The 21,179-nt window shown below is 38.2% G+C and overlaps 1 protein-coding gene across 4 annotated transcripts in view; it reads left to right on the forward strand.

Annotated features, from left to right (window-relative positions):
- stox2b (storkhead box 2b) overlaps positions 1-21,179 on the forward strand; it is a 107,231-nt gene that overhangs the window by 62,548 nt on the left and 23,504 nt on the right. Inside the window, exon 1 of one of the 4 annotated variants that reach the window (XM_067457080.1) lies at positions 16,814-16,964. The exons of the other annotated variants lie outside the window; for them this stretch is intronic. The gene's annotated coding sequence lies outside the window, so the exon portion shown is untranslated. Of the gene's footprint in view, positions 1-16,813; positions 16,965-21,179 lie in introns of those variants that run through there. 4 annotated transcript variants of the gene reach the window in all.

Here is a 21,179-nt window from a genome sequence, read left to right on the forward strand (position 1 = left end):
AAGACAAATTAAAATTAGATATTATATTAAAAGTAGTACTCGCGTTTAATGTGACGGTGCCTGTTAGTGCGTGGGATATGTTAGGCAGCAAGTAAACATTTTGTCCTCAAAGGTGATGTGTTAGAAGGTTGGGCATCGTTTTGATTTGAACGATTCTGATTCCGATTCTTACTTTCCATTCCGGATCTTTACGATTCTCGATTCCGATTCTTTGAGGGGTGGGGTCAAAACATGTCATATCGATATTCAATGCTATTTTCACGGGGGAAAAACGCTGCATATACTGTCATAGATATTTTTATATAATTTTTTTTTCTTTTTTTCGTCTTTTAAAAGTCTAGGCAATCAAAAATTTCTTCTGAAGAGATCACTTTATATGATAAAGCTTTTAAGATTTTTCTTGTATTTAAACATTGATCAATTACTATTAAAATTATCTCACAAATATTTGCTAACTCAATGTATTTTTTACAACGGGGTAATTGTGTTGCAATAGCTTACACAGAGCACAAGTAAGCTTGATTTCGAATGATAAATTGAATTAAAAAAGACGAATAAACAGTAATAAAATAAGAACAAAAAAACATTATCCAATGTTATTTTAAATTTAATTAGCCACTTTGCGTTTTTTAATTCAGTTTCTTACCTGAATGTTAGACCTACCTGAAAAAATAAAGCAGTTCATTTTATTTATATCTTTTATTCTATTGTATTTATTTGTGCTATTTTTTGTAATATGTTTATTTGTTCTTATTTTATTACTGTTTATTCGTCTTTTTTAATTCAATTTATCATTCGAAATCGATCATGGATCCTGGACACTGTTCCTGTTTCTCATTCTTCATTTCTTCCTGAATTGTTTACGACTGTGATTACATTAATACTCTTCAAAATGTGCACTGAGAATTTGTTTGAATGTATTTGATCAATAATAAGCTGGAAAAAGAAGCAATCGGATGATTGCTGATCGGAATCCATGATCGGAACCGAAAACAAATTTTCTAAACGATTCCAATGGAATCGTTATTTTTTTAGACGGTTCCAAGTTAGAACTGGTTCTCGATGCCCAACCCTAGAAGCAGGAAAAATTATCAAGCGTAAGGATTTGAGCGATTTTGACAAGGGCCAAATTGTGATGGCTAGATGACTTGGTCAGAGCATCTCCAAAACTGCAGCTCTTGTGGGGTGTTTCTGGTCTGCAGTGATCAGTATCTATCAAAAGTGGTCCAAGGAAGGAACAGTGGGGAACCGGTGACAGGGTCGTGGGCGACCAAGGCTCATTGATGCACGTGTGGGGTGAAAGCTGGCCTGTGTGGTCCGATCAAACAGGCAAGCTATTGGAGCTCAAATTGCTCAAGAAGTTAATGCTGGTTCGGATAGAAAGGTGTCAGAATACACAATGCATGTCCATCTCTGAAAGTGCCAACAGTGGGTATGTGAGCATCAGAACTGGACCACGGAGCAATGGGAGAAGGGGACCTGGTCTAATGAATCACATTTTCTTTTACATCACGTGGATGGCCGGGTGAATGTGCGTCGCTTACCTGGGGAACACATGGCACCAGGATGCACTATGGGGGAAAGGCAAGCCGGCAAAGACATGCTTTGGGCAATGTTTTGCTGGGAAACCTTGGACCATGTTACTTTGACACGTACCACCTACCTAAGCATAGTTGCACACCATGTACACCCTTTAATGAAACGGTATTCCCTGGTGGCTGTGGACTCTGTCAGCAGGATAATGTGTCCTGTCACAAAGCAAAAATGGTTCAGGGACGGTTCGAGGAGCAAAATAGTTTGAGGTGTTGACTTGGCCTCCAAATTCCCCAGATGTCAATCAAGCATCTGTGGGATGTGCTGAACAAACAAGTCAGATCCATGGAGCACCCAACTAGCAACTTACATGATCTGCTGCTAACATCTTGGTGCCAGACCACAGCACACCTTTAGGGGTCTAGTGGAGTCCATGCTTTGACGGGTCAGGGCTGTTTGGGCAGCAAAATGGGGACCAACACAATATTAGGTCATAATGTTATGCCTGATCGGTGTAAAAAATATGGTCAGACACTTTCACGTCATTGCTATAATATTAACATTTTATGAAAATCAAAAACATTTTTTTTTACAGGTGAATGACAGCCTTATCTGAGGCAGTAAGTGCATTGTATTACATTTTCATCAACTTACAGGTTATAAAGTTTATTGTAGCTATAAACTAAACTCTCTAATCTATATGACTGTTTTCTTGTTGTTGAAATTTCATGATGCTAAAGAGGAAGCTCTATGCCCAGGATATTTAAACTGCTAATATTTAAAAAAGTATATTTTCTTCAACTGGACTGCAAGGACTAAGACTGGTCTTCGCTCTTCAAATACAAAAAAGCGTTAGCCTTTATGTACATAGTGTTTCTTGAGTAAAGAAAACGCTGTATTTACTCAAGCATTAGTTATTTATTTACCCTTGCATTGAAAAACAAGATCTCCAAACTGGTCTCATCACTTTATTCCAAATGGAGGTGGGTGCAGTTATGAGGTTGGACTGACAGTTTGAGGAGCCAATGGAATTACGAAGTTTAGTAACGGGCTCCTAAAAATGCTTTTTATTGGTTAAATATTTGTATGGACCCACATACAGACATAAAGGATGACAAACAGCATTCATTTTATAAAACAAAAATGACTGAATACAAGGCTTCGCTCAACAGTGTTGATATTCTTATTTGTAGCATTATTTTTTTAAATATTTGATATTTTCCACGGCACACCTGACAACCTGTCACGGCACACTAGTTGGGAAACACTGCTGCAGAGGGTATGTGGAGGGCAGTCATATTTTGAGCTAGAATTAGTTTTCTTTGATGTCTCCCCTTGAGCTGAGCTATGAAACCAAGTCATTTTTTTGTGGAAGACGTGCCAAACAGTCTGAGCTTCTGTTTTCTAAGAGGCTCCACATCTCATTCATTTAGGTTGTGCCGTGATTGAAGTCAGGCAGATCCACGGGGCATAAACATGCTGCCACAAGAATTGCTGAAAAATGCCGCCTGACAGCTTTTTGAATGTTTTGATCCATCCTGAAGACGAGGCGCAAGATTGAAGTAGCCAAAAATTGGAATTCTTTCAGATCTGTGGCACTTTCAACTTCACTACCTTTCATGTCTAGACTTTACGTTACCACCATCTAGTGTTACAACCAACAATAACTAGAGAACTATGGTGCATTCGAGTCCTCCTGGCTGGGAAGTTCGTATTTACATCGTACTTACGATGTCAGTTGCGTTCATTTGGAGCAAGATGGCGGTCTACCTTCTCTTCATGAACTTATAATTATAACTTAATTATACTTCTTGAAAATGAAGAACAAAGAATGTGCATCAGGTATGTTTTGCTTTAACATTTTATAATTTTATGTAGCCACTGTAAACGTTTCTGTTATGTTATTATATTGTTATATTAAAATGCTATTATATTTTGTAATGGGAATTACGTTATTTTCTTGGAAATGAAAATCCTGACAATGTCACTGCTAAATACCTACAAAATTGTGGTATTCCGTCACGTTTCTCTCACACACCCCCAACTCCCCCCAAAAAGATCTGGGCTTAAAGAAAATTCTGAGCTTCCCCATCATATTTATTACTTTGTGGTGGTGCGTTCATGCGCTCAACTCGTAAACATAATTTTTTTGACATGACTTGAACCATTTAACCATTAGGCCTACTATTCAGTTGGTATCAGTAATTATAGGTGCAGTGTTTTGTTTCTCTTCTACTAGCGTCACAAAAGGAATAACATAAATAATGACTTTTCAAACAAGTTTCTGTGCCAGAGTTTTGGGAAAATTGATGCAATACTGATTCACACGCTCATAGACGCGCTGATAGACGCCTGCATGCTTTCAAATGCTCCCATATGTATCTGTGTAAGCGCTCCGTGAAGAGCATCACAGATGCCTGTTTACAACAGGTTTTTGAAGCATTGATTGTTGTAGCCAATCACAGACATATATGTTGAGTGTATGAACACACTGGCCAATCAGGGTTTTTTTTTAGAATTCATTTAACAGCGCTAGAAATGCTTCACTGTAAAAAAGAGAAAACCTGCCTTAAAATAATTACAGTCAACTAGGATTTAGTCATTTCAACTTAAAAATGACTAATTTTTTTGGCTGCAGCTATCAATTCTTTTTGTAATCGATTAATCTAGCACTTAATCGGTCGATTAATCGGATAATAATTACTTTTTCCTTTATTAAAGAGCAATACTGAGACTTCCGGTTATGGCGTCGAGCTGAACAGCAGCACTTCTCCCCGCTCCGTCGCTGAACTTCAGATTACCGCTGCAAAACCGCCTAACTCCTATTCTAAAACTACTTAAAGTCAACCCAATGTCATTATAAGTTAAAAATGCCCAGGGGAGTATCAAAAAACAAGTATAAGAAATCGCTTAACTCTCTGGACTTTCAAGCTAGCGAGGACAGTGTCTCAGAACCCGAGCACAGTGAAGGAGACGCCATGTCGGTGGACACGGACAGCGCGCAGGTGAACGATGTAACCAGCGCTGATATTATGCAAGCCATCAAATCCCTTAAACATGACTTTCATACAGAAATTAGTGGTGTGTTAACGGCTATTAAGGACGTTCAGGCAAACATACACGAGTGCAACGGACGCATCACACAGGCTGAAGAACGGGTATCCTCGGCGGAGGATTCAATTAGCGGCCTGCAGACAAAAGCCAGCGCGTTGGAAAGAAAGGTGAAGTTTTTGGAAACGAAGGCAGATGATCTGGAAAATAGAAGCCGCCGTAATAACATGAGAATCGTGGGCATACCAGAGAAGGAGGAGGGGACGGATTCTTGCGCTTTTATGGAAAAATGGTTTACCGAAAATCTAAGTATACAGCCGCCGGTGATATTGGAGAGAGCTCACCGCATTACCGGATCGACGAGCACCCCCACTTCCTCCCCGCGAACCTTCATTGTGAAGTTTCTAAACTATCGCGACAAGGAGCGCGTATGGAGAGCATCAAGAGCAAAGGGTCAGTTGATCTACAAGAATAACAGCATCAGGTTCCACCCGGATCTATCGGCTGAAGTATATAAACAACAGCGAGGCTTCTATGAAGTGCGGCAGAAGTTGAGGGAGAAGGGAGTGGACAAACATAGGATGCTTTTTCCAGCCAAGCTGCTTGTGACCCACGGAGGACGCACACACACTTTCAACACACCCAATGCAGTCTATCAGTTCATTAATGACCTGGGATGATTCTGCTCGTTTCCCTTTCTGCTCTCCTGTAATAATGACTTGTTGTGCGACTATATTAGGGAGGCATTTTTCATTCGTTTCTAACTTGTGGGATGACTTTATGGGTGTAAAGGCAATGGCACCAAATCCTCTTCAGTGGCGGATAAAGGTACATTTACTTTTATTTTATTTTTTACTTTTTCTTTCTTTCTTCTGGCGATGAGAGTGGGAGACACAAACGCAGGACATCTGTGATGGTTGGAGGGGACACAGATTTACTGCGGGACTGCAATAACGAATTTGCAGTCAAGGCCCAGTCTCCTTTATGGAGGCTTTGGATAATCCTTCACTTCCTTGTAAAACTTTTTTTTTCACGGCCAACTCAACTGCTTTATATGGTTTTGTTAATGTTACTGCAAGGAAGACCCATATGTTTATGGGTGAACAAATTGGAAGTCTGGATGCAAAATGTTATTATGTATATAGTTACATTGTTCGTGTTAATGTTTTATTTTACAACATGGGATGTGTATAATAGTGGGCCCCAAGAACATAAAAGAACTGCAATGTGTGATAAATGGTTTGCATACGTAAGCGTTAATGGATAGCATAAGAGTAATTAGCTACAATGTTAAGGGCTTACATAACCCCATAAAAAGGAAAAAAATCCTCAATGAGCTTAAACATCTTAACTGTACTATAGCCTTTATACAAGAAAGCCACCTATCAGACTCTGAACATATGAAACTTAAAAGGTCATGGGCCAGCCAAGTGTATTTTTCATCTCATGGTTCAGGGAGAAGGCGTGGAGTGGCAATATTGTTGCACAGTTCACTGCAGTTTTGTTTACACTCAGAAATTACGGATAAAGAAGGGAGATTTATTTTGATAAATGGGTCCATCTGTGGTGTGAATGTCTCTATGCTGAACATCTATGCTCCAAATGAAAGCAATCCTAAATTTTTTAAGAAAATAAGTGAAATGATTATAGAAAAAGCTAAAGGAATCATTTTGATTGGAGGTGATTTTAATTGCATCTTGTCAAATAGGATGGATAAAAATCCACCATCATTTGCTACACTTTCAGCGACCAGTAGGATTCTAAAGCAGATGGTGGAAGACCTGGGTCTGATCGATGCATGGAGACATATACACCCAAGAGATCGGGATTACACGTTCTATTCAAACCCACACTCCTCATATTCCAGGATTGATTATTTCTTTGTTGCTAAAAATGAATCTTACAGAGTCCTTGATTGTAAAATACATAATATAACCTTAAGTGACCATGCCCCAGTTAGTTTGATTTGGGATTTGGGTAGGGGTTATAGTCCAAGGCTATGGCGCCTAAATGTCTCACTTCTAAACGATAATGCATTTAAAGATCATATAAAGGCGGAATTGGACCAATACCTTCACTTTAATGACACGAGTGAGATGTCACCAGTGACCTTGTGGGAGGCGGCTAAGGTAGTTTTGAGGGGAAAGATAATTTCATTTGCATCAGCTAAGGCAAGACTTAGAGAAGCCAAACGTAAAGAACTTGAAGAACAAATTAAACAGTTAGAACACAGACATAAAAGTCAACTATCTACAAATGATCTAACTCAGCTTAAGGAGGCCAGGAGGGCCTTGGGAGACTTGCTCACAAATAATATTGAGAGAAATTTAAGATTTTTAAAACAGCGCTATTATGAGCATGGGAGTAGAGCAAGCAAATTATTAGCATTCCAACTAAAAAAACAGATGAGCCTGACAGTTGTACAGAAAATAAAAAATAATGACCCAGATAAGCCCTTTCTGTATAAGCCAGGTGAGATATCGGGAGCTTTTGCCACTTTTTATAAGAAACTGTACTCAAATACGGACACATGTACAGAATTTGAAAAAATTGAGGCCTACTTAGAAAGCATAAACCTGCCAAAACTATCAGAAGAAGATTCACAAGCGATAGATCGACCCATTATGAGAGAGGAAATTGTGGAAACAATCAAGGGGTTAAAAAACGGCAAAAGTCCGGGCTCGGATGGATACTGTAATGAATTCTATAAAGCCTTTGTAGACGATATAAGCCCCATTTTAGAGAAAGCATATGCTTATGCATTTGAAAGGGGGGAATTCCCACCAAATTGGAAAGAGACAATAATATCGGTAATTCACAAGGAGGGAAAGGACCCTACAGAGTGCAGCTCATATAGGCCCATTGCGCTTCAAAATTCGGACTGCAAAATATTGACCTCCATACTGGCAAAAAGACTTAAAACAGTTATTACGACTTTAGTACACCCAGACCAGACAGGCTTTATTGCTGGTCGCCAGCTGTCAGATAATATTCGTCGGCTACTGAATGTTATGTCTTATGCCAAGTCAAAGCCGGTGCCATGTATGGCATTGGCTTTGGACGCAGAAAAGGCATTCGACCGTGTCTCCTGGCCTTTCCTTTTTAGTGTTTTGAGGAAATACGGTCTGGGTCCTGGCTTTGTTAAATGGACCCAACTGTTATGCTCATCTCCAAAAGCGTCAGTAAGGGTAAATGGGTGTTTCTCACAAAAATTTCTGTTGGGGAGGGGTTGTAGACAGGGGGACCCTCTTTCGCCTCTTCTTTTTGCCCTTAGTATAGAGCCCCTTGCACAGCTAATAAGAGACAGCACAGATATTAGTGGTATAGAAGTGAATAGAGAGGAACACCGGTTGTCGCTATACGCAGACGATGTAATTGTGTATATCTCAGATCCCATAAAGTCCGTTCCAAATTTAATGATATGTACTGAGACCTTTGGATTTTACTCAGGATACAAAATAAATGTGACTAAGACAGAAGCACTCCCCATGAACAATTTAGTTACCCCACAAATGAAATCTGCTTTCTCATTTAAATGGCCAAGGGAGGGAATTAGATATTTGGGAATAAATATACCCCCTGACCTTAGTTTATATCAAAGTAACTATATTAAATTAATAGATAAAATTAAGTACGATTTAAACCACTGGAATACACTTCCCCTTACCTTAATAGGCAGGGTGGAAGCTATTAGGATGAATGTTCTCCCAAGGCTCCTCTTTCTTTTTCAAACCCTACCAATCTCTCTGCCTAAATCTACTTTTAGTCTTTTAGATCGTCTCATCTCAAGATTTATATGGCAGGGTAGGAGACCCAGAGTTAGATATAAAGTCTTACAACTGGCAAAAACTAAAGGGGGTCTAGGCGTACCCAACTTGAAGTATTACTGGTTAGCGTCACAATTACGTGCAATGATAGTGTGGCTATCAGATGACACAAGTACAAGATGGCTCAATATAGAAAAAAGTTACAGTCCGGATATGCCTTTGTCAGTGATTCCCTTTAATGGGCTTAAATCCACCAGAGAACTGTTGGGAGAATGGTCGAACATAACATGCGTAGCTTGGAAGGAAATACAACAAATGTTTAAGCTAACAGGCGATTTCTCTGTTTTGAGTTCAATTACCTATATTCGAGATTTCCTTCCATTGAGATTTGATACAGGATTCAAAAACTGGAAACTTTTGAACCTTCACTATGTACACCAATTATTTAGTAATAACAACTTCAAATCATTTGAACAACTGAGAATAGAGTTTAAACTACTAAGAACGGACTTTTTCAGGTACCTACAATTAAGGAGTTTCATACTGAAACACCCAAACTGGAATAGACTAATAGAGCCCTCCCTTTTAGAACGGTATTTATTAAAAATTCAGGGTGGTGAACATATTAGGAAACCAATAACCAATGTTTATAAAATCCTTGCTTCAATGACGAGAGATAATTCACTCTATGTGAAAGACAAGTGGACTAGGGAGCTACGGCTCGAAATAAGTGAAGAAGTTTGGTTGGAGGTATGTACTCAGGCTCATAAAGTCACGAATGCCAATTTGTGGAAGGAATTTCAATGGAAAATAAATAACAGATTTTTCAGAACACCACAAGTCCTGGCTAAAATGAATCCGAATCAATCAAGTCAGTGTTGGAGGGGGTGCGGAGAGACAATGGCTACTCACTCACATATTTTTTGGCAATGCCCTTTGTTGGATAACTTTTGGAAAACCATTTTTACATATATTAATAAAGTATTGAGTGTTGATCTGATAAGAGACCCTCTGATAGCAATCCTAGGGATTAAACCAGTTGTGATACACAGTAGGAAAAAGATGTATTTATTACAGATATTACTGATAGCAGCAAAGAAAGCAATTACAATAAAGTGGCTTAAAAACGAACCACCAAACCAAGCTGAATGGCTAACGATTTTGAGAAATATTTACACTATGGAAAAAATTACATATTCATTGAGATTACAGAGGGAAATTTTTATTGAAAGATGGGCACCATTAATGACGGTGATGGAAGACCATTAGAATTAGCCGAGTATATTTGTCAGGGGAACTTGAATACAACCCATGTTTTGTTATAAGTTGATGTTTGTTTTGTTCAAATTGTTACTTTAAATGTTGTTAAATATTTTCTTATTTCTTCTTCTCCTTGTACCTTTGGACAAATTCTTCTGTATAATTGATCACACATGCAAGGATGCGTGAATGTTATGATCCCCTGTAAAGGATATTGTTTCTGTGTGCAAGTAATTGTTGTAAAAGGAGATCTGAAGAACATTCAAAATAAAAATAAAAAATAAGTAAAAAAAAAAAAAAAAAGAGCAATACTAAATAAGAGAAATAAGACGGGTACATTAAAATTAACATCTAATTCGTTTTCTTTTTAGAAAAATTAAGTTTTATTGCTAAAATTGCATACATTAATAACTGTTAAACTAAACAATTTTATTGCATACAATTACCATACTATATTATTTAAAAATATATTTTAAATTACTTTAAAAAGGTAAACATAGTTCAATCTAAAACTAAACCTGCAACCAATAAACTAAAATACTAGTTATATAAATAACAATAATGCCTAAACATTGTATTTATGTTGTGCAACTTAACTTTCATGTTTCAGCTCAGGCACGACATAAGCCTTTACTGTCTTCTGGAGGCTTTGTGGCTTTTGTAAGAAGCACAAAATATTGGACAGGGCAACTTGAAATAAGAACAAGAGATGCGCGGATCAGCTCTAACATCACCGAATCAGCTAAATAAACCATCCACCTGCACCCGATCGTCACAACTTCAATCCTCAGTTTTAAGCGCAACGTTATCGTCACATATTAGCTACACTGAAGTAGTTTGCTTTAAAAAAAAATTATTTGGCGAAATTACATTTCTTAACCTAAACAACCTATACATCACATGGAGGAGTAACCGCTGGAGCGTGAGCAAACGCAAGAGATAAGTTTGTATTTAATTCAAATAAAGTAGGCTACATCACACACAGGCTACAAATCTACATTTTGAGCTAATCATTCATCATTTTAACACATTTTGTTTTATTAAGTTAGTAGCTATAAATATGATTAAAGTGTGATATTTAAATTACACAAATCAATGAAAGCACGCAGTTTTGAAAGCACCGAGCGCTGCTCATCACAAACACACACGCGCGCACGTTACAGGTTCTGATGTTTGTTGCGCCTAGCATTGGTGCTTTTTAACATTTAATGGTGTATTTCGAAGATATTATTACGTAAAGTCTCATTAAAGATTTCACACACATCACAATGACGGTGATCCATATGCAAAGCTGCAAACTCCATCGCGTTCCTGTGTTTGGAGTTGCTCGTATCTCCTCAGCTGACACGTGAACTGCCGCAAATGAAACTTAAATGTTCAGTGTCGCATCCTGAAGCTCAACACACATTTAAAAAATAGCAAGACTAAATGATATTAGCAGTGCTGATGCCGCTCTCTCTCGCATTGCGGTCTTTGACCTCGACATGAGCTGAAACTGAAAGTTAAAGAACGACACGCATTCATTGGGTTTTACCGTGAAATGAGTTCTGCGTCTTTATTCAAATCAACACATTATGATTTCTCTCATCCACTGCAATTTTAGGGATGTTTACCCACCTGAACCGCGGATATAACCGCAATCCGCGCATACTCCGAGTCCTTACACAAAAAAATGTCTTTCTGCAATAGTTAAAAGCGTCTAGGCAGATGATTTTGCCTCGAGGATTTTTTTAATTCGGTTAAGTCGAGTTACTCGTTGAATCGTTTCAGCCCTAATTACATTAAACTGATATTAAATCTTGTATAAATTATAAATCTTTTTTTTATTTTCATGAGTTTATAAGGAATGTAAAAACATGTTGTCATATCTTATTGATGATATCATTATTTAAAGTGTAGCGGGAAATGCTGATATTGCCCTATTTTTTTCGTTTTAAATTTCAGTACTAGTTCCAGCACTAAAGACACACACTTTATCTTTATTTGTACAAATACATAAAGTAGGTTTTTGACAGGTAAGGTTTAATTCTAATCTAATGAAAATTATATGAAAAATAATCTTTAAAACTTGAAATAATTTTCTGCTTACCAAGAATTTTCATTTCAGTGTCTCACTACTTTTTTTCAGAATATTTTATTGATTTCAATTTGGTCAATTAATGATTTTCTGTAATAAAACTGTCTCATGTAGTCCCACCCCACCAACAGAAGTTATAAGATGATTTGTTGCTGTGGCATCTGGTCACTCCTGTCACATATCCTGACACTGAATACCACCTGTGATGTGCTTTTCATGTCTGTGTAGAGCCTGTGTGCTGTTAATGCAACTGTGCAATTTGTAACTTTTATTTGTTTAGTACTTATTATGGGGGAAGTTGTTGTCGGCATGGACATTTATCTATTGATATATAGGACTAAACGGTCTAATTTGTTTCTATAATTTATGAAATCCGGCAGGATGCATCAGATTCCACTTAAAGTTGTTCTTATGACAACAGTTGTGAATTAGCCTACTTTCTTTGGCTCAGGTTTTATGGAAAGGTTAACTTTTAAATCATGATTCCAGACTGGAATGACAAATAAACATTTAAGTGTTTTTTTTTTTTTTTTTAAAGCTTTTATTAAAAACAAGATGGCATCAAGACAGCAACGTAATTACATCAAATCATTTAAAAAAGAAAACTGCCAAGCAGGCAAAATTACATAAGTTATAATAGATCAATAAAATGTCTAAATGTTTGTTACCCGATTGCCAATTATTACTTTTTTCACGATTTATTTTATTTGTACAGGCCTTACACTTATTTCAGTGTCAAGAATAGCCTATTTTAAATAGCAGTTTATTTAATTGTACACCTAAAGCAGAGAAAGCTTCTTAAGGGCCAAGAATGTATTTGGCACATGTGTAACACTCCAAAAAAACTATTATGAGTATTAGTCTCACAAAATAAATCTAAAATTGGCATTAGTCTGTCTATTATTATAGACACAGCATTATAATTATGTATATAATAAGCATATTTACATTTGTATTCTTAATTATTCACTTCCCTGGTTCAATGGGTTGATTATTGTAAGAAGGAAGCAAAGGCTGGGACAGACTTTCACCTTTAAAAAGACAGTCTAATCTTGTTTACGTGAAATAAGCCTTCTCCTGAGAGCAGGATCATGTCAAATCGTCAACAGTAAAATCCAGATAACTGCAATATGGTGATTTGGTGCCCAAATATATATAAGTAAATGGGACTTTACAATATTTTATCATGGAGTATTGATTCACAGTGTGATTAATGGGTTCTTTTATGGGTGATCTGTCAGTCAGCCCTGGGAACCTGAATTAATTTCAGGGGCCGACTGCATGAGACAGCAGATCCTCTGTGTTTCTGAATAAAGCCTAAGCCTTTTGTGATTGCCCGTGTGTCCTTTAAGAGTACACCCCTCCCCCTCTCCCTCGATAACCCCATCCCCCCTCTCCGTCCAGCTCCTCCTCTCACAATCCCTCTCCATATTAACAGCTACCATGAACCATACACACTCTTCATTTTCCTTGAGATGGAAGTGACGTTGGATTTGGGTCACTTGTGATGCATGATATCATTTGACTCTTGTGCAGCTCTGTGATTTTATAAATGGCAAAAAATAGTAATCTCCTTTCCCACAATGCATTTGTAATAATAATAATACATTTTATTTGTAATGCAAGGCGCATGTTAAAGACCACAATACAAAATAATGAAAAATGCATAAAAAGAATGCTCATTCAAATTCAGATAAAATATGCATTCTTACAGCTCTATACAACATATTACTATATAAACACTGTAAAATAAACATTGTCATAATTGATCAACATTAGTTCAGAAGCAATTTTTTGGCATAAATGTGTTATTTATTGATTGTGAACTGATCTCAAGCAGTCTGAAGCGCTGCTGCATGACGCACCGGTGGAACGCACAACAGCGCCATGTTCAGGATTTTGAAAACGTGAAGCGCTCACATTTATTTAATGAAATCATAGCCTTTTGAAGTGTAATAATCACATTAGGCAGTATCAGTATTTTAGGTTTTTTAACCCCCAAAATATAAGATGCCTTAAAATGATAGTTAAGATGCTTGTTATGCTAGTTAAGGTAATGAAGACTTTTTATAATCTTACAATTAAAGATACAAAATGTAAGATTTTTGGATTAAAATTTCCAAAAACCAGTAGAACAGTGTTTATATTACTTGATTTGTATACTTGCATTATCCCAAATATTTCCCTAACCCTTCACCGCGAGTATGTTTTACCATGCCTAATATCGATCTAGCTTACTGCAGTGTGCAAAAAGTATCTTATAGTAACTGCTGAGCAAACGCACAGAGTAGCATTATAACATAACTTTCAACACCCTCAAATCTAATATGATTAAACAGCGCTGCGTTACCCCACATACAGGAGTGGTAGAAGCAGAAGCGGCCGTCTGCGGCATAATAAAGGCTCATTAAAATCAAGGTGTCATCAAGCTACACTTTTGTTTTGAATAAGCGACATCTAGGGGCGAAAAATTACATAACGTGGCTTTACGAAATCTTATTATTAAACTTTTTATTTGCACACATGCTCCAAAATACAGTTGTCAATTCATACACGTCTATTTTTAGTCGCAAATGCGAGTGAAATGGTCACACTGTTGAGCCATGTGTTATGAGCAATAACGCCGTTAGGAGATCGTTGTGCAGAAGGCAACCCACGTTCGAGTCTCAGCTCGAGGTTCAGGTGTAATGACGTCATCAGCGACTTGTCAACGTAGATTTGACTTTTGATCACATAAATGTTGACTTAAATCTGAAGTTGTTCAGTACAAGTCAAAACACACAGCTGAGTTTTGTATGTATCGAAAACTCTTGATAGAATTTGCCGGAGACCTGCAAAAAGTATGTTAAATTAATCAAGCCTTGTAATAAACAGTGTTGGGGAAAGTTACTTTGAAAAGTAATGCATTACAATATTGCGTTACTCCCTTAAAGAGTAACTAATTGCGTTACTTAGTTACTTTTAAAGAAAAATGCTTTACATTACATTACTTTTATTTTTGAGCAAATGTAAAGATCCTTTCACACCAAAAGTGAAATAATAAGCCTCGGGTAGCCACTTACTCCACCAATAAAAAAGAAATCTAAAGCATACCTGTCAAGTATCCCGTATTTTACCATACTTTCCCGCCGTCCTCCCGTATTAGTATTTTCCTGTAAATATCCCGTATTTTAACCTGCGTTATTAAAAAATAATAATTCCGGAGGAAAAAAACAAAAACATTTCCAATCTGAGCTCTGTAACTAGCCTGGTGATAACTGCAGTATAGCCTACAGTTGCCGTTATCGCGAGGTTAGTGTGTGAGGTCAGATGACGAGTGACAACGCGGGGAAAAAACAAAACAAAACAGAGACGGATGATGGACGTAAGACGGAAGGCACTCCTGCCAAAAAAAAACAAATCCTAATGCAAATACCGTGATCAATAGGACAGCAAATAAAAATTTTCCGAAGAGGAGGTGGGGGACAGTCACGCCTTTTGTAAGTTTTGTAACTGCGACTTTTGTAACTGAGCATCTCACATTCGCGACAGAGGAAGATCTTTTAAAGTGACAGTAACCACTTATAACGGCAATTTAAAGAACTAAAGTAATTGCTCACTAAATATGCTCTGCTCTTGACTAAATAACTTCAGTTCCTTTTAAGTAAGGGATAATGTACACCCAGCCGGTTGTTATCGCAGAATAAACCCCGACAGAGTGATCAGGACCCTGACGCGAAGTGGAGGGGTCTTGCATCACTCTAAAGGGGTTTATTCTGCGATAAAAACCGGCTGGGTGTACATTATCCCGCTTATTACACGGCTACTAGTCTCAAATAAATAATTATTAGACACAAAATATTGTCTCGAGATTAAATATTTTATTAGCTCTTACGCAAAGCTTCCGCGAAAGAAAACAGTTCCAACCTGCTTTAAGCCTTTATCTATTGCTGAAGATTTGGCATATGCCCTTGCTAAATGTTGAAAATGAATGCTGAAAGGGTTAGTTCACCCAAAAATGAAACCAAGCCTATGATTTACTCACCCTCAAGTTATCGTAGGTGTATATGACATTCTTCTTTCAGACAAATACAATCGGAGTTATACTTAAAAAGTCCAGGCTAACATTAATCCAAGCAGTTGTTGTAGCTGTGTTTGAAGTCCATAAAAAAATGCAGCTGTCCGTCAAATAACGTGCTCCACACGACTCCGATGGGTTAATAGAGCCTTCTGATTCGAATCGATGCGTTTGTGTAAGAAAAAGATCTTTATTAAAAGCGTTATAAAGGAAACCTAGCTGCCTTGAAGTCTTCCATTGTAACCCACAGTTGCTTAAGCCACAAGATGGCGCCAGCGTTAAGCATAGAAGTAGTACCGGTCAAGATAACTCGTATCCATATGAGCGGGTGTTATCTGGAAATAACGTACCGCTGGAATGCGCGATTGACCAATCAGAAGCAAGTATTTCACAGAGCCGTGTAATAATAAGGATTAATCTATATATAAATCATAACTTATGCAGTGCAAACTGATAACAATGTATGTATATTTCCTACTTGTTAAGTTGTAGGAAGACTCCACACTTACGATTTTGGGATATTTAGAATATTGGGGCAAGAGAGCTGTCGGTCAAATAAATGGGAAAACAAAGTAACTTGCGTTACTTATTTGAAAAAGTAACTTGGATATTTAGTTGTAAATTTTAAAAGTAATGCATTACTTTAGTAGTTACTTAAAAAGTAATCTTACTATGTAACTCGAGAGAGAGAGAGTCTTATACGGACGATGTTCTGGAGATTAAAAAAAAGAAACTTGTTATATATATATTACAAGTCCGCTGAGCATCAAAAAAGTGAATTTCTTTCACATTGGAACGTGTGTTGAGCCTTATTCCTTAAATTATTAATTAGCAGAATGTGGCATAGTGGGAAAAATCTATGGGAGCTGAAACTTCTCGGAAAGAGAGAAAATATGGCTTGTGGAAGAACAGGCACTAGGTACAACAGGGATGCGTTGTCATAACAACCTTTTCTGTAAGGTCCACCCACTAGTGTGTCAGTGAGCATTCCTGGGAGTGAGCAAGTGTTGTAAGCCCCCCCCTCCCACAAAAAAAAAAAAAAAAAACAGTGCAAGCTCAGCCACCAATGTGATTGGTCACACCTCCCCTCTCTTTGTGTGGACCAGAGCATGCTGGGTAAGACCCTGGAGTGAATGCTCATTTGTCTGTGGAAAGCTCTCGGAAGCATCCCAAAGTCTGCTTGGATTTTAGGAGCTGGAGCCGCACGGAATAAACCAAGGTAGAGCTTGATCTTCTTCTCTCTTTCATCACAGCCACGGCTGTGTTTCTATTGCACATTCATCTGCACGCCGTTATTAGGCTGCGTGCTGTCGCGTTGTCAGAATGAATCACAAAAGAGGGGGTGGGGTTGATCCGGAGGTGTTTGGACAAAGAGCCCAAGCTGTGGGGGGATTGTTTACTACGGCAGCGTCAGGCGTGAGCATGTCTTCTGCCTACCTCCTCCTCCATTATCTGATGGCGAACGCATCCGGAGCAAAACGCATTCATGTTTGCTAATTCAAGGATGGTTGTCTCTATCATCCTCTTTTTCTCCGCTCGTCTCTCCATGATTTCTCTCTCGCACGCTTGTTTCATTAACCCTGGCAGTGCCGTGCTGATCTCACCAGGGCAGTGATGCAGCTGTTGCAGGCTGGATCAGATAAAGAAGGACTGTGTTTTCAACCCTCCGGCACTTGTGTCGAAGCCATCAGGCGAGCCCCCTGTTCTGGGCCTACTGTTTAGAGGGGGGTGGGGGTGGACAAATGGAGCAGGACGATCTGAAAATGTCTGCCATTCTCTTCCACCCTCCCTGCTGGGGGTTAAAGCTGACAGCAACACCACATGTTTTCCATTTTGCTTCTGATAATGCAGCTCTTTGTTGCATGTGAGGTCACTTCCTGGTTTCCCAGATATCTGTGAAAGTTTCCACGGTTCAGATGACATGCTTTTCCACCCAGAGCATCTGGAAGTTTAAAGCAAGGATTCTGTTTTTGAGTTTTTTTCCCCCTTACGATTGTGGTACAGTGGTCTATCATATATGGCAGTACCATAGTAATTTGATATACCATAGTACTGAATGATTACCATATTCATATGCTATTGCCATCCAGAATACTTTTTGTAAGTATTCGAAATTGTGTCCCTCTCAAAAGTAAAACCACATTTTAGTGCAAGAAGCTTTCAGAACATTTGTGTGTAATTTTCTTCTTTTAGAATCTTACCACAGTTTTACTGTTGTAAGTTTTTGAAATTGTTACCTTGATATTTTTTTAAAATATGCTATATTAGAGGTAATGTGTTCCAGTAAGGTCCAATTCACAAGCAAATGACTCTTATGATCAATTTAAACAAACTAAAAAAAACTCTCAAACTCCGCATGTACTACCTTGAATCATTTGAATCGCTGCTGATTGTTTATATGATAGTGTGTGAAGCTGTGAACAATATTTAAATTTGTTTGGCTTGTACAACAATCAAATATCTTTACTACACTGACCAATCAGAAACAAGAGCGCTCAGAGCGCCTTGGTATAAGAGCTTATATTTGTTAGTAGTTTTTTTTTTTTTTTTCACCTTTTAGGAAAATCCAAATCTCCTATTGATATAAATAACTGCGGGACTTTTATTCTGAACACACCATGACAGTTTGTTGCAGATGTTTGAGTTTCAGTTCTCATTGTAATGCAGAGAGCTGGTCGCATCTTGCTGTTGAATGCTATCATCACCATCACAACACGCATGGACCATCAGAGAGATCAAAGCTCACTCAGGAAGCAGAGAGCAGCTCCTCCCCGTTGTCCTCTTTCACTACGCCTATTGTGTAATGAAACCAATTTTTCTGGAATAAGAACTAGCTTGATCGGAAAACGGCGTTTATGCCCAAGTGCGCTTGTGAGGAAGGAAAAATGTACTGATTGCTTGGAGATTTTATTTTTATTCTTGCTGGGAATTTGTGACTGCGAAAAGTGACTTTTTTTTAAATTCTAAACCTAGTATGTTGTGTGTTTTAAAGTAAGCATACTTCTGTCTTACCTGCTTTTCAGCAAATCATTTATGGTCTACCAACCAAACATTGCTTTATCAAAGGGTGTGTTCACAAGTTCGGTTCATTTGGTCCAGACAAAAAACAAACATGTAGTCCTGGTCCGCTTAGCATTGCCTTTTTTAACACTTAACCTAAAGATACCAAACCTGAAGGCGGAACTTGCCAAACATCCAAAACAATGCTGTGTGCTGGGCTAAATGTGTGATGATATTTTGATCTGGAAAATCTTGAAGAGCTTGTAAAGGAGTCAAAACAGCAACAGGAATCCCTCCATCTCACACACACTAACAAAGATCTGCTGCGAGGAGACGCGGTTCTGATGCCTGTCCCGAACTGTGATGGCAACCTTGCGACTATGGCAGGTTAAAATAAGCATAAGAATTTGTGACAATCTTGTGACATCACATCCTATTTTTGATTTGGTTACATGTCTTTTGGTCCGTTTTACCTTAATATTTAATTCGAACCTCGCAAGAGCGTGTTTGGAAGTGGGCCAAGTCCCATCTTTTCAGCTGTCTCCGTCCGCTTGTTTGGTTTGCACCAGGGTTCAGAAGATGGCAGCGTTCATACTTAATCAAATGAACCGCTCTAACAGTGCAGTCACACCAGGGATCATTTTAATGGAACCAAACATGCTAATTGTAAAAAATGAACAACGCTGATAAGATTTATAATGTGTTCCCTTCACTTTTCAGATAATTTTTTGGTGGGCAATATACTGGTAGATATGATTTTTAATTATTGCAGTTTAAAAACAGGAGATTTTTAAACCGTTGAAGTGCAATTAGCAGTGAAATTAAATACACATACCTATGTATCAAAATAACCATGTATTTGCAAGTAAACACAGTAATTTATGTCTTAAAGGATACTTTACCGCTTTTTCATATTAAACTGTTATTCCCTTAAAGGGATAGTTCATTTTGAAATTAAATTTTGATATGTTTTAGCTTACCTCATGGGCATCCGAGATGTAGGAGTATTTGTTTCCCCAGTAGTTTCAATTTTGATCATTTTAGGTCAAACCGTTCTTGTCTGTGCCTCACATAATGCAGGTCTACGGTCACCACCTCAAAGAGCATACACAGAGAAGTCCAAATTAAACAATCCCCCATCGTAAGTACACACTGATGGCCTAAGACACGAAACGAGCGGTTTGTGTGAGAAAACGAACAGTATTTATATCGTTTTTACTTCTGGTACACCACAGGAAACGCACGCGCGCGCTCGGATCAGTCGGACATAGTGGTGTACAAGAGGTAAAAACGATATAAATACTGTTCGTTGTCTCACACAAACCGCTCGTTTTGTGTCTTAGGCCATCAATGTGTACAAAATTTAATTTCAAAGTGAACTATCCCTTTAACTAAAACGAGTTGATACATACCTCTCTCGTCTCAGTGCGTGCACTTAATCGCTCTGACGCGCGGTGACGATCTGATAGCATTTAGCTAAGCCCACTAAGCCCAGTTCATTCACTGTGGTACCAAACAGAGATCAAGTTAGAAGCGACCAAACACCTCCACGTTTCCCCTATTTAAATACAGTTACACGAATAGTTGAACGACCAAGTATGGTGATACAAAATAAAACGTGCTGCTTTTCTAAATGGATTAAAAAGGAGAACTATAATATATGGCGGAATAGCACTTCTGAGAGTACTTCGACTTGGCGCAGTAAAAAGTCACCACTGAAAAATCCTCCCCCAAATCTCCCCCTCTCATTTCCGTCAATAGGGGGAGAGGATTTTTCAGGCGTGAATTTTTACTGTGCCGAGTCGAAGTACTCTCAAGTGCTATTCCGCCATACATTATAGTTCTCCTTTTTAATCCCGCTTAAAAACGGCACGTTTTATTTTGTGTCACCATACTTACAATACAGAGCGATTAAGTGCACGCACTCAGACGAGTGAATTCATGCAGTATTTCTTGTTTCTAATGCTTTAAGTTTTTCAGGTAGGTCTCTTTCATTTGTGTCTGTACTATTGTAGTTTGTTATCTTTACTTTAGGCTAGTATCAGTTTTTTTTTTTTTTTTATGATATTGAAAAATAAGAATTACAAAGTCCCTATGGAAATGCAGGGTTGTCTAGTTCAGGAGCTCTGTGTGAGACGCACCGTAGTGATGAACTGAGAACTCGCTCTGTCCGCTGGTGAAGTGATGTTTGGACTGCAGTGTGTTTACTATACAATATCTGTGGTCACGAGTGACTGGGCCGCAGGACCGCAGTCCCAGTCTGGCGGTTGGAGCTCTTTCCTGGAAGGAAAGGGAAAACAGTGATGTCAGTGTCTGTGAGGAAAGGTGGTCTGGCGTTAAATATCTCGCAGGGGAGATGGAGAATGAGAATGAGGAAACGGAATTAGCCTATATGATGAAATGCAGTCCATGATCAGGATGTTAAAGTCCTTAG

This window comes from Pseudorasbora parva, chromosome 11 (genome assembly GCF_024679245.1).
Source record: "Pseudorasbora parva isolate DD20220531a chromosome 11, ASM2467924v1, whole genome shotgun sequence".
Classification (NCBI taxonomy): Eukaryota; Metazoa; Chordata; class Actinopteri; order Cypriniformes; family Gobionidae; genus Pseudorasbora; species Pseudorasbora parva.